Source organism: Perca fluviatilis, chromosome 8 (genome assembly GCF_010015445.1).
Source record: "Perca fluviatilis chromosome 8, GENO_Pfluv_1.0, whole genome shotgun sequence".
Classification (NCBI taxonomy): domain Eukaryota; kingdom Metazoa; phylum Chordata; class Actinopteri; order Perciformes; family Percidae; genus Perca; species Perca fluviatilis.
The window spans coordinates 10,237,664-10,250,514 of record NC_053119.1 but is presented as its reverse complement, the minus strand read 5'-3'; the positions used below and the strand labels follow the sequence as shown (position 1 = coordinate 10,250,514).

General features: G+C 36.4%; 1 long non-coding RNA gene across 3 annotated transcripts in view; it reads right to left on the bottom strand.

Annotated features, from left to right (window-relative positions):
- The window catches only part of LOC120563815, a 36,233-nt gene that overhangs the window by 1,085 nt on the left and 22,297 nt on the right, over positions 1 to 12,851 (bottom strand). For all 3 annotated transcript variants that reach the window (XR_005640010.1, XR_005640011.1, XR_005640009.1), the window contains exon 4: positions 10,162 to 10,237. This is a non-coding gene — a long non-coding RNA (uncharacterized LOC120563815). The remainder of the gene's footprint in view (positions 1 to 10,161; positions 10,238 to 12,851) is intronic.

Below are 12,851 nucleotides of genomic sequence, written 5' to 3'. Positions count from 1 at the left end.
TATTTTAAGCATTCAATTGTAACATTTTCTTATACAACTGTATTTTCTTATATTAGTCCCATATTTTTTCTCTTTAATACTTTGATCATAGAGATTTGTATCAGACTTAAAACAAACTCAGTGTATTTGTGAGTCTTTGTTCGCATAAAGAAAAAAATATGCAAGAAAAAACATCAACCCATTCGAAAACAGATACATTTTGTATCTGTTTTCGAATGGGTTGATGTTTTTTCTTGCATATTTTTTTCTTTTTTGTAACATTTGATTTAACATACTCTTGTTACTTGCGGCTCTATGCATTTTGACGTAAAGCAAATTGAGTTTAGTGTAATAACATCTGCTAGATAAACATATTTGCATTGCATTGATAAAAAAAAGACTGCACAAATTACATTTTACAAAAAACAAAGTTGAATAATCTGTTATGAAGGGTTTCCATTAGTCTAATTCCTCTCTTTTACAGCATGAATTGTCTAAAATACTATCAATTTAAATTTCTGAGAGTTTGACAACCACTTCTTCAGCACCAGCCTTCTGAACAAACAGCCTGTGAGATGCAGCAGTGCTGCTCTGCCTCTCTGGAGCACTGTGCCTTCAGCTGTACAGTCAGCCATTTTCTGTCTGACATGAGGAGGCTTCACTGAGGCTGCAATGCTTATGAAAGGAAGGCTTTTGTAACCTGTTTTGCCTAACAGAACACTCATACATGGAGAAAAACACATGTATGTGGTAAACAACAGTGGTGCTATCATTCAGTTCTCATTTCATTTCATCATTTCTCAGCAGAAGAACTCACATGTCTGAGTGCCGAACCAATGAGTAGTCACAACAAAATGGCCGACCTGCATCTAGAAGGATAACTTGTACATATAGGTTTAAATAAATATCTGGGAGGTCACTTTAAAATGCAGAATCTCTGATTTTACCTGCATTTGTAGCTTTTGTCATTAAGCTGCGTTTGAGACATCTGAATTGACTCAACCTGCAGTTTCTAAGGTTTCTTTCAGGAAGATTGTGATGAACATTGTTTTTGGTGCATTAGATGATGACAATGAAACAAATGTCTTTAAAACTGCCTCTTCTCATAATAGTTGTGAAATACAATTTTAAATAGGTATTATAGGTAGAGTTAGAATTTTTCCTTTCTTTGTTTTCATGTGTCCTGAAGAGAGATTTGAATTCTGAAACTTCAAGTTGTAACATTTTAAAAAATCTATCCCTTTTTTTTGTTTTTTACATACACTGATAATTATTAAAATACTCACAATCAGGCAAGTTTTCAGTTCTTTTGTTGAGCAGGTAAGGACTCAACCAGTTAAAGTAATTAAAGGTTTTGATTTTAATAAACAAACTTTAAAGCACATCCAAACATGACATCAGTGTAGGTTTCAAAAGGTTTTTGTGACTTATGAAGATGTATCTGCTGTTGTTGAATGACTAAATAAACATCAAGGTTAGACAGGGACACTTGGGGAAACTGATATTTGACATTTGTTGGCATCAAAACAATCACATTTAAAGGGAAATCTAAGCAATCAGCAGCTTTAACCGACAAATACTAACATTAGTACCAGCCTTTTAAAAAATCCAAGAAAGTGAAGTTTAAACAGATCCTATTGGAAGAGTTAAACTTTATGTTGTTAAGATTTCTCTTTAGTCAAAAGACTACATTTAAAGTTGTTGCTCAAATTCCCACAATCAGACAAATTTGAAGCATTTAATAGGAAACACAGAGTCAGCACTCACTCTGAGAATGTATCCAGGAAAATACGAAAAGTAAAGTATTTCCAAAGCTTTAGCTAAAGTTAAAAAAAGCATGAAGAAGAAGAACATCATTAAACCTAATATCAGTGATGAACAATCTACTTGAAGAGAACTATGTGAAGTGGTGAGACATATGTGAGAGTATTTTAACAGTGAACTTTTGACTTCCCATGAATAAAGAGCGTCTTGATGATGTGAGGTTTTTCCAAAAATAAGCCCCATAATGTGACAGACATAATGTGCTGTAAAAGCAAGAAAAACACCTGGCAGCATCTGCACACAACCACACACACTCACCCAGAAGTTTATAAGTTAATAAGTGCATGAACCCTTACAGACACCGAAACCCCGGCTCTCTCTCCCTCTCTGTATCATTTAAAAACAAACACACAGACACACACAGACACAGACACACACATACACACACACACACACAGACACACACACACACACAGTAGTCCATTCAAATTGTTTACCGTACCAATTTAGATTTGGAGAAAAAGAAAGAGCGCTGAACGTACAGCAGCAGGTCATGCAGACCCAGGTCATGCACATCCAGTTTGAGTTGGTGTGAGTTTGTTTTTGAGCAAAAATTGTATCAAAAGTTTATTTTTTTAATCATATAGTAATCATATCACTGTATATACTGGTTGAGTGCTTCCACTTGTATGCAGATAATTTAGATTATAAGGTTTTTTCAAAGATGAATTTCACAGTTTTTTCCTTTTTCTCTCTGCATGCATCTGACTTCTATATCAAGCTGCAAATGAAAGCAAATACATTAAATTATTTTAAACTGCTGCTGTACATCACCAACATAATAGCAGCTGTAAGATTGGAGTGTCAAAGTCAGTGCAGCACTGCCCTGATCACAACAATTTTATTGTGGATCATAGATGAGCAAATGTGGTGATATTGATATATTGATATTTCCTTTATACATTTTACATTGAAACTATTCAAAGTAATTGAATAGGTTTGAAATAGATAATGTTCTCGCTGTAATCTAGAACAGCTTCCTGTCTGATCGTCACCCTTTTCTTTGGCACCACTCTAACAAGATGATAAAAGGACCTAAAACACAATAACAGGCCAGAAAAAGGTTGAAACAATCTGATTCGAACAGTTCAGCAAACTGTATTTTCAAATCAAACTGCTTCTGGAGTTAACATGTGCACGACTTTGAAAATGTGTCTTAAAAAAGTAAAAATGTCCACAAACTTTCAATACCTTTAGGTGTGTCTAAATTAGTTGAAACAAACAAATTAACAGTCACAATTTAACCCCCAGTGTCCTTTTGTTGAGTTTGGTTACACTGTTTTGGATGTGTGTGTGTGTGTGTGTGTGTGTGTGTGTGTGTGTGTGTGTGTGTGTTGTTGTGTGTGGTGTGTGTGTGTGTGTGTGTGTGTGTGTGTGTGTGTGTGTGTCTTATTGCATCTGACTGATATCCAAATTGCAAATTAAAGCAGAATAATCTTACATTTCTGTTATACATCCTCAATATAACACACGTTTTGACTGTAAGAGTTAAAGCAGCTCTGCCCTGATCATGATCCTGTTACTGTGGAAAGATTTTAAAAGAACCAATGTGCTGTGGGGAAAAGAAAGTCGAGTTGATACACAAGTTTATTTTATCACTCACTACAATTAATATGTATCAAAATAAAATTAAGAGTTTGGATTGGATGACACATTGGGAATTATACTGCCTATACTTTGATTTTCCACTGAGCTTGACATAGTTTGATCAATTTAGTCCACACACACACACACACACACACACACACACACACACACACACACACACACACACACACACACACACACACACACACACACACACACACACAGACACACACACACACACTGAACTGTAATTGTCAAGAATCTAAAACCTTACAGAGTGTGGTTGCAGGAATCAAACAAAATTATATTTAAATTTGAAAATATGTTGTTATATGTTGAAAAGGTAGAAACTCTGCGGACATTATTATTTGGGCATAAGTCAATTAACTGTACGATACAAACTAACAACGCTGCAATGTGTCAGTGATAGTAAAAATATGATTTAATCAACACAGGCTGGTTAAAATTACTTCATATCTTTCACTTCCTAACATTTTTCATATTTGTGCATCTGGTTTTGGGATGCCACACACTGTACAAGTCAGTTTTTAAAATCAGTTGCTGGTTTACAGACTCTTTCAGTTGAGAAACATTTTTGCTGATAAACCGTTATTTAGCTGGAAAAAAGACATTCTGTAGTTACTAGAATTTCCTAAAATATCTGAATGCCGTTCATATGTTTTCTCTTTTCCTTTCCCACTCTAACTCTGATGTCCTGTTTTCTACTGACGTTGTGAAGTGAACATATGGAAATATGAATGAAAATGAGTAAGAAAACAGGAGCAAAATGAGTGAATTGTGTGTCCTCATCTAGGCTTTGGTCATGGTACACACACAATTGATTCTTAGAAATGGTTGTGCATTTGATTTTTGTTTTACTTTTAGCTGTACTTTTCCCAGTTTGTCTGACAATAGCTGACAATTTAAGTGGATTACTGGGCACTTAAAATCTTTTTTCTCTCTCTAAAGTAAGTGGTGGAAAAGGGCGTACATTCGGCTTCAGAAGTGGGGGCACACAATGAGTACTTTTAAAAAAAAACTCTCTATTAGTTTCCTTTATATACACCTGACACTATGACTTTATGTACTGTTCTTTGCTGTCTTATCTTACACTAAAGTTCAATTTTAGCGTCTTCTTAGCAAAATATGAGCTGTAAAAATGCAAAAACCTTAACCATAAAGATAGGACATCTATGTTCGAGGCCACTCAGATCTTCTCTCTCATCTGGACGCTGATAGCCGGACAGCCAGAGAACACTGTTCAGAGAAACTAAGAGGACGAAGAAGCAAGAAAATAAACCTGATGATGTTGATGAAGCACAGTGAGAGGTGAAATAAAAGGTTTGGAAAAAACTTTAGCAGAGAAGATCTGAAGGAGGGAGCAGAGACGTATCAGCAGCAATACTGACCTGTCTAATCATGTTGTCTGAAAGTTCAACATCTGGCAACAAAATGGAGTCAGATTTATGCCTGGCTGCCACGTGTGGAACAACTGACTATTGACAACTGAGACAAAACATGTTTTCAACATGCTAAAATGTTTAGTTAGCACATAAGAAATGTCAGAAGAGGTCATTGCTTTCAGGCGATGAACAACATCCATACTGCAAAACAGCTCGGACTGAGCCCTAAAACATTCAAGTTAAGTGGATATTTAAAAGGTTTTAATTGTGTGACTTTTTATGTTTTCATGTTTGCATTTTTTTTTTTCTTTTCTTTTCTAATGCGGTTATTCTGCTGCCTCTTGTACCTTTCTCACCACACATCTCATTTGTTTTTGTGTGATTCATTCTTTTAGTTTTTAGTTTTTTGGTTTGAGGCTCGGATCAGATTTGACACTTTGCTTTCAATTTCAATCGTCAGTTTAAATGTACTACTTTAGAGGTCACAACAACACTAATGTTTGCATGTGGTGTCAGAAACACACAGAAAAACACATTGAAAGACACACTGACTTTGGGTTTTTTAAACATGATTTTTAGCGCCCTAAAACAAAATTCCACTCATGTCCATTATATTGGGGTGTTGGCACAAGTTTTAGAGGCAGATATCTTATAAACTCAACATATAAAACCAAATCTATGTACAAGGTTAGGTTTCCTCGTTCTTTTGTGTGTTGTTTTTTTAACTGCTAAGCGCTTTAAAGTAAAAAAGGTATAAAACATTTTTCAAAATCATAACTACAAGGTCATTTCATACAGAAATTAAAAACTTTCATTACATGATGTACAATCTAGATTTTAATCAGAAGAAGACTATCAATCAGGAACATATACTTTTCAAAGTGTGTGATAAAATGAGGGTTAAATAAAATGTATGTTGTGGACAACGACTTATACTCTAGGTGCTGATAAATGTAATATTGTAGGATGAGGTTTATGGATGAAGAGTATATAAGGATTAACTCATAAAAAGTCAAAACACTTTTCAAGCATCTTGGTTGGTCTGTGTTGTTGGATTATTTTATTTTTGTGCTTTTACATTTGTGTGTATTTGGGTTTTTGATTCTCTTAACTTATACTTACTTACTGATAACAAATACAATAGCCATGTATTTACATTTACATTTGGTTTTGAATGATTGTTTTAAAAAAAAAAAGTATTATGGAGGGAAACAGACATCATGATTTTCAGTTCCGCTATTAAATTAAAAACACACGCATTCACTGGTTTTTACAGTGCATGATTAAAGCATCTGCATTATGTTGTAACTCCTTTATTCTTGTTTCTCTTAAAACAGATGTGATGCTGCTTCTGGAATTTGCATAAAATCTGAATTACTCATTCCTGTAGATCTTGAAAATAATGTTATTTTGTACAGAATGCAGCATTTTAAAAGGGTTTCACATGAATTTATCAAAATGTTAAAGAGGAGAATCAAAATACTCTGAGGAAAATTTAAATCTCATCAAAGAAAAAAAGAGTTTTGTCAGATTCAGAGCTGTTCCAATTGGAAAAGGAAAAATGTTTTTTGGAGTTAATGATTCATAAAACATGGCAGTGTAACTTTACATGTTTGCAGTAGATTTTGAAATTCAAAATGATCATTTGTGTGCTTCTGCATTCATGTAGATAAATATTATTTATTAAGTGGAATGGAGAAGAGAGAGGCAAATAAATGATGAAAAGTTCAAACAAGATTGGGGTTAAAATCGACTGTACAGTGTGTGTGTGTGTGTGTGTGTGTGTGTGTGTGTGTGTGTGTGTGTGTGTGTGTGTGTGTGTGTGTGTGTGTGTGTGTGACAGACAGTAAAGAAAGATCAAGAAGAAGAAAAAAGTGTGAGAGTGAGTCAGTAAGTGTCAGCACGAGTGCGTCAGCATACGGCTGAGAATTTACTTGTGAAATTGTGTATTCCTGACATATGCAAGTGTGCAAGTCCATTAACCGTAACGACCAAGTGAGGAAACAAGTTTGTAATCACTTTTGATTCAACTTGTTCATGAAGGGCTCTTGTTGAAAATTTAAAAAAGAGATATAAATTAATTTAAATAATATAAAGTATACCGTACAGTTTTTGATTTGCTTTATAGTTTAAATTGACTAAATTACAAGTCAACTGAAACAACTTAATTAGAAGTCTTGTTTTGTCCCATCGACAGTTCAGGAGTCCTTGAACTAGAAGTAACAGCCGCAAAGGTAGAAACTATTATTACTGTGTGTGTGTGTGTGTGTGTGTGTGTGTGTGTGTGTGTGTGTGTGTGTGTGTGTGTGTGTGTGTGTGTGTGTGTGTGTGTGTGTGTGTGTGTGTGTGTGTGTGTGTGTTTACGTGAGCTGCCTGTGTGGTGATGTTTTGACCAACAGCGTATCACAAATATCCTAAATCCCACAGCCATCTGATGTGTGTGCACAAATATGATGAATGTGAAACATGAAATTTTGTCTTTTTATGTGTGTGTGTGTGTGTGTGTGTGTGTGTGTGTGTGTGTGTGTGTGTGTGTGTGTGTGTGTGTGTGTGTGTGTGTGTGTGGGTGTGTGAATTAAATGGACTGTATGCTGTGATGCTTCATTCTCCTACGTCTACGGAGCCTCAGAGGCAACACTAAAGAAGTCCGGACATGCACGTTGTTGTTGTTGTCTGTATAAGTGTGTGCGTGTGTGCGTGTGTGTGTGTGTGTGTGTGTGTGTGTGTGTGTGTGTGTGTGTGTGTGTGTGTGTGTGTGTGTGTGTGTGTGTGTTCTTACGTCAAGGGCCACAGAGTTCCTACTTTCCTGAATTAATTTTCCACCACCCTATGGGACGGGCTGGCTGCTTTCTTTTGACTCATACACCTTGAAAGAGTGTGCGTGTGCGTGTGCGTGTACGTGTGTGTATTGGTTAGTGGAGGTGAAATGACATGACAGGTACAAAGGTCAGATTCAAAGTCATTTAAACTGTACATCTGGGTTAAACGTATGGAGAGACGCTGCCATAACCAGGAGGGAGGAGTCTGCTACAGGACATCCTGGCTGAGAACAGGAGCCTCCAATGCAAACTGACATGGCATTTTGCCCTCCAGCACACACACACACACACACACACAAACACACACTGCACCACACTTCCGTCCGGAATTGTTCCCACACCACACAGCTTCATATTTTGGTGCAGAGCTCGGCAAAATAACAGGTACTAATTAGCTCGAAAACGACTTTTGTGTGAAAAAATAACATGAAAAATAAGAATCACTTCCTGAATCTGAATCAAATCATCAATCCAAATTTAATGCTGCTACATAGTTGTCAAATATGTTGTTATATCCTTATGTAAATCACCACAAAAATATAAGACAGTTAATATAACTGTATCCAGTGCTGCTGATTGTCAAAGTCAATATTATGCAAAGGCAGGAAATAGTAAAGGCTCAATCAGGAATATTCTGAAAAGAAAGACTTGAGGTATATTAATGTGGAAACAGAAGAGTTTGGCAAATCGATGAGAAATCTGTATTATATATTTTATTTCTCAGTTCATCATAATCCAAAGTGTAGGCTTGTTTTGCTGTTGAATTTAACACTATTGATGTGAACAAACAGCATAAAAAATATGAAAAAAACTTAAATTTAGTTGTCTACTGTTTCCTTTGCTAAGAGACCTGTCAATCACAACTTAAGAGGGTCAAATGTTTTGTGCCTTTAAATTCATTCTGCCACATAGAGATATCTCCACAATGCTGCTTCACATAAGCAGCACTCAATTTTTCCACCAGTGTAGCTGATTTGCCAACTAATTAACTGTATGAAACTGTGCACAGCAATACTTGAAAATATGAATTTGTATCGTTTCCTGTACTGCAACGTGAGGAGTACTCACTGTAAATGGAAACTAAATAATAAAACTGATTCTGGATGTGAGCATGATAGCATATGTTCACTTCATTAGTTCTTTTCAACTCATATATAAAACCATATAATAGAAAGGAATCCAACTACAGACTCTACATAATTGATATTCAATGGAAGGAAGAGTCTCAGTGGACAGAAGGTGTTCTAAAAAAAAAGGATAATGTATATTTTATCACTGTTGAAATGTAAACTTTTAGTAATATGAATAAAACTGGAGGATTACTTTGTTACCATTGGACAGACCCAGGCTAGCTGTTTCCCCCTGGTTCCATTCTTTGTGCTAAGCTAAGGTAACTGGCTGCTGGCAATAGCTTAATATTTTACGGACAGATATGAGAGTGCTATTAATCTTCTAATCTTACACTCCGCCAAAATTCATTTAAGATTTGGTTAGGTACAAACGCTACTTATTTAGAAGATTGTGGACGTGGTTAAAAGAAGAACTAGACTGACTGTTCGTAGGAAATGGGAAATGAACATCAGTCTTCTGTGGTACACACTTTCTGCCCCAACCTCCTCTCTAAGAGATTTTGCAGTACGCTTCAGCTTTTTTTTTATTCTGACAGATATGAGTAATAACTCACAAGGCAATTAGAGGTAGGGTACATGCCAGATAAACATGAACATAGGTTATTTGAGACATTTAAACAAATGGCTAATGCTGTCTGTTTTTTTTTGTTTTTTTGTGAGGACAGCGATAAGCTGATAAACCAACTGGCTGGTCATCAGGTTCATGGTGATGGTAAAGAGTAACTGCCTCTGTCAACTAAGTTGGTACTTGTTCATTTATGCTTTGGTGTGTTCACAAAAGCAAGTGTCCAGGGTCCCAGAAGTAAAAACATGGTTAATTTTTTGCAAAGACAATATTTGGGTACGTGCCATTTAAGCCTCTAACTCAAGCATTGGACATGAAACAAGATCAACAAGAAATAAGGAGCAACTCCATTGAAAAAAATTGGATTACTATAAAGTCAAAGGCACAAGACTAGAAACAATAGTCGAGATCTACTACATGCCCCAAGGAACACTGCACTGTCATACCACTGAATACTGTACACTCAGCAATTTATTTAGCAAATTCTCAATAAATGTTGTCATCAATCATGCAATAAGCATTTTGAAAATGCTCTCATTCATGCCTTTTTCTGGCATCACCTCCACAGCAACTACTAATAAGTACTAATCAATGGTACTGTAGTATTTGTTTTGAATATATGGAAAAGGTCAGAAAAACTGACAAAAAAATGTTTTTATAGAAATCCAACTGATTATCTAACAAGGCATACTATGATTTTATCATATATGGGAGACAGCCATAAATCTGTAAAGAGTAACATTGGAGTTATTCTTAAAAGTAAAGTTTTAAAAGAAAATATGCATCTTCACCCAGTTTGTCACTTTAAAAATGAATGAATATGGAAATGTTCTGTCATATGTCCACTCTCATACCTGCATTTAAGGTAAGAACGCACTCCACAGGCCACCAAGTGTTGCTTCAGTGCTGTGGGATTGCATACACCAAGTCCTATGTAAAAAGAAAAAAACACAAGAAATTAAACTAAATGTTAAAGTAATTTTGCAATTTTTGTGAGATTGAAATATCTAATTTAATGTACATTTCATCAACGCTTATATCTCTCAGATTCCTCTAAAATGTACTAAGCACTGCCTCAGGCTTATAACCTTTTATAATACATATTTTTCTCCTATTATTTTGGCTTTAAAACAGGTTCACACCCCCTGTAACAAATCATGAAATTCCATAATAAATTCAAAGAACTGACACAAGGCCCACACATTGAAAAATGCCTCTAAGATACAAAGAACCCAAGTCTGACCAAGTCTGTTCAACCTGAAACCCCAAACCTGAACAAGTATTTAATTCATCTCATTAGTGTCTGACGAGTCAAATGAACAAGTTTGGCTCTACAGTTTCCTCTAAATATTCCTCTAAATGTATACACTATCTCAATTTAACAATTAGGTAGTTTAGTCACCTGCTACATCAGCCCTCTGGCTTCCCATTTGACATGTTTTAAATGTGAAAATACCACATTTGGTTAATTTAACTTGTGATGACCCATTATTGTTCTGGAAATATCCATGTATTATCTGACTAAAGTCCTTCTGGGGCGCAACGCAGTCAGCGACCTGTGGCTTGTTATTGTTGCCAGCTTGCTAATCTTTTCTTTTCTTTCTCTTCTTTTTTCTTTTCTTCTTCTTTCCTCTCTTTTTTTTTGCTACCATAGCACACAGCACTTTATATCTAACCTTGATTGAGTCCACACCATCGAGTACACGGTGATCCTTGTAGCTCCATTTGTGTATTGTGTTTTTATGTAGGTATTTTTTTATGTGATATATGTTTTTATGTCGCCTTTTAATTGCAGATTTTGCACATGCAAACCAAAGACACATTTCTGTCTTTTTGCACACACAAAAAGTAGATAAAGTATCTACTTCTATTCTATTCTACCATCTATTCTATTCTGTAAGAAAAAGTAATATAATATATAATAATATATAAATATCATATATTAATAATGTCTTTACTGTTCCACCATTCCTCTGGTTGACAAAGTCAAATCTTCAGAAAATGACTTTTTCTTGTGTATTTAACATGTCTGGTTTTGTGTTTTTTGATCACCACAGCTTTTTACATTCTTGTGACACATTTCCAGCTGCATTGTTCTATGAAACAAAATGTTTTTAGCTGTCAAAGCTGCATAATGCTTTATGACCATTGTTTTTAAAAGGTGGAGACTAAAGTGTGTGTGTCACATTTAGACAGCCACATGCATATCTAAGAGAGACCTTCTGCAGGGGAGATGTACCTTAATCCTACAGCATGAAGCGAGTAGGTTGAGGGGGAAAAGCAGATGCACAAGTTGGAGAGAAAGGACAAGAAGAGGGTGAAGAAGAAGAGGGAAAAGATAGAGAAGGTGCACAAAGTGGAAAGAAGGAACATGAGACACTAAAGAAGGAGGAGGTGGTGGAGGAGGAAGAAGAGGAGAACTCATCAGCTGGGATTCAGTCAGTCAGGATTTCCCTTCCGTCAATTCTCACCTCAGGCCCCTGAGAGAGACGGAGTGAATGAGAGAGGAGGATAAAGACGGAGACAGATGAGAGAGGAGGGGGGAGAGAGAGAGAGAGAGAGAGAGAGAGAGATAGGAATCCCAAGTGAGACAGAAGAAGAAACAAGAGCTGAGGGGAAAGAATGGGATCATAAAGAAAACAATAAATATGTTTTTATTTTTTTATTCCAAGCAGGGAATATGGTAAATAAATAAAGACAAATGGATTGGAAGAGAGTTGCAGTTAGAATGAATGCATGTTACCAGATGAGATGATGTATCTTCTTCTTCATCACAGGGCAGGAAAGTGGGAGAGAGATTGGGAATGACATACAGCAAAGGGCCTTAGGTCAGAAGTGAACCCGCGGCCACTGCGACAAGGACAGAGCCTCCATACATGGGGCGGTCACTCAACCAGGTGAGCTAACCAGGTGCCCCAAATGGAATATTTCAAGTGCTCAAAAGTCACAAAACACAATGGTGGCTTTTACTGTGCAGTAGCCACACCAAACAGTGTTTTTTGCTTTGTTTGTTGTGATTTTTTAGCATTTAAGGAACACACCGACTTATTGGGAATTTAGCTTATTCACCGTAACCCCCAGAGTTAGACAAGTCCATACATACCCTTCTCATCTCCGTGCGTGCTGTAACGCTGTCTGACGTCTCCAGCGGCATCAGCCCATCACAGAACAGGCAGGTGAATGGTTCCAGTAATCCTACTGCTCCGAATAATCGTGTACAAAAAACAACGTAACATTAGACATAGCCATCTTCTAACCGTAAACAAACCAGGAACTATATTCTCAGGCGGAAGAATATAGTACTTGGGCAGAGTGATATGCTCGCAGCAAGCCTGTTTGAGAATATAGTTCCCTGTTTGTTTATGGATAGAAGATGGCTGTGTCTCATGTTACGTTGTTTTTTGTACACGCTGTGACTCTACAAATCACAACATGTAAATAGGAACATGTTGGCGTTATTTTGTCACTTTTGTCACAATTCGGAGCAGTAGGCTAGTTGGAACCAGTTACCTGCAGGATCTGTGCTGGGCTAAGCTAATGCTGG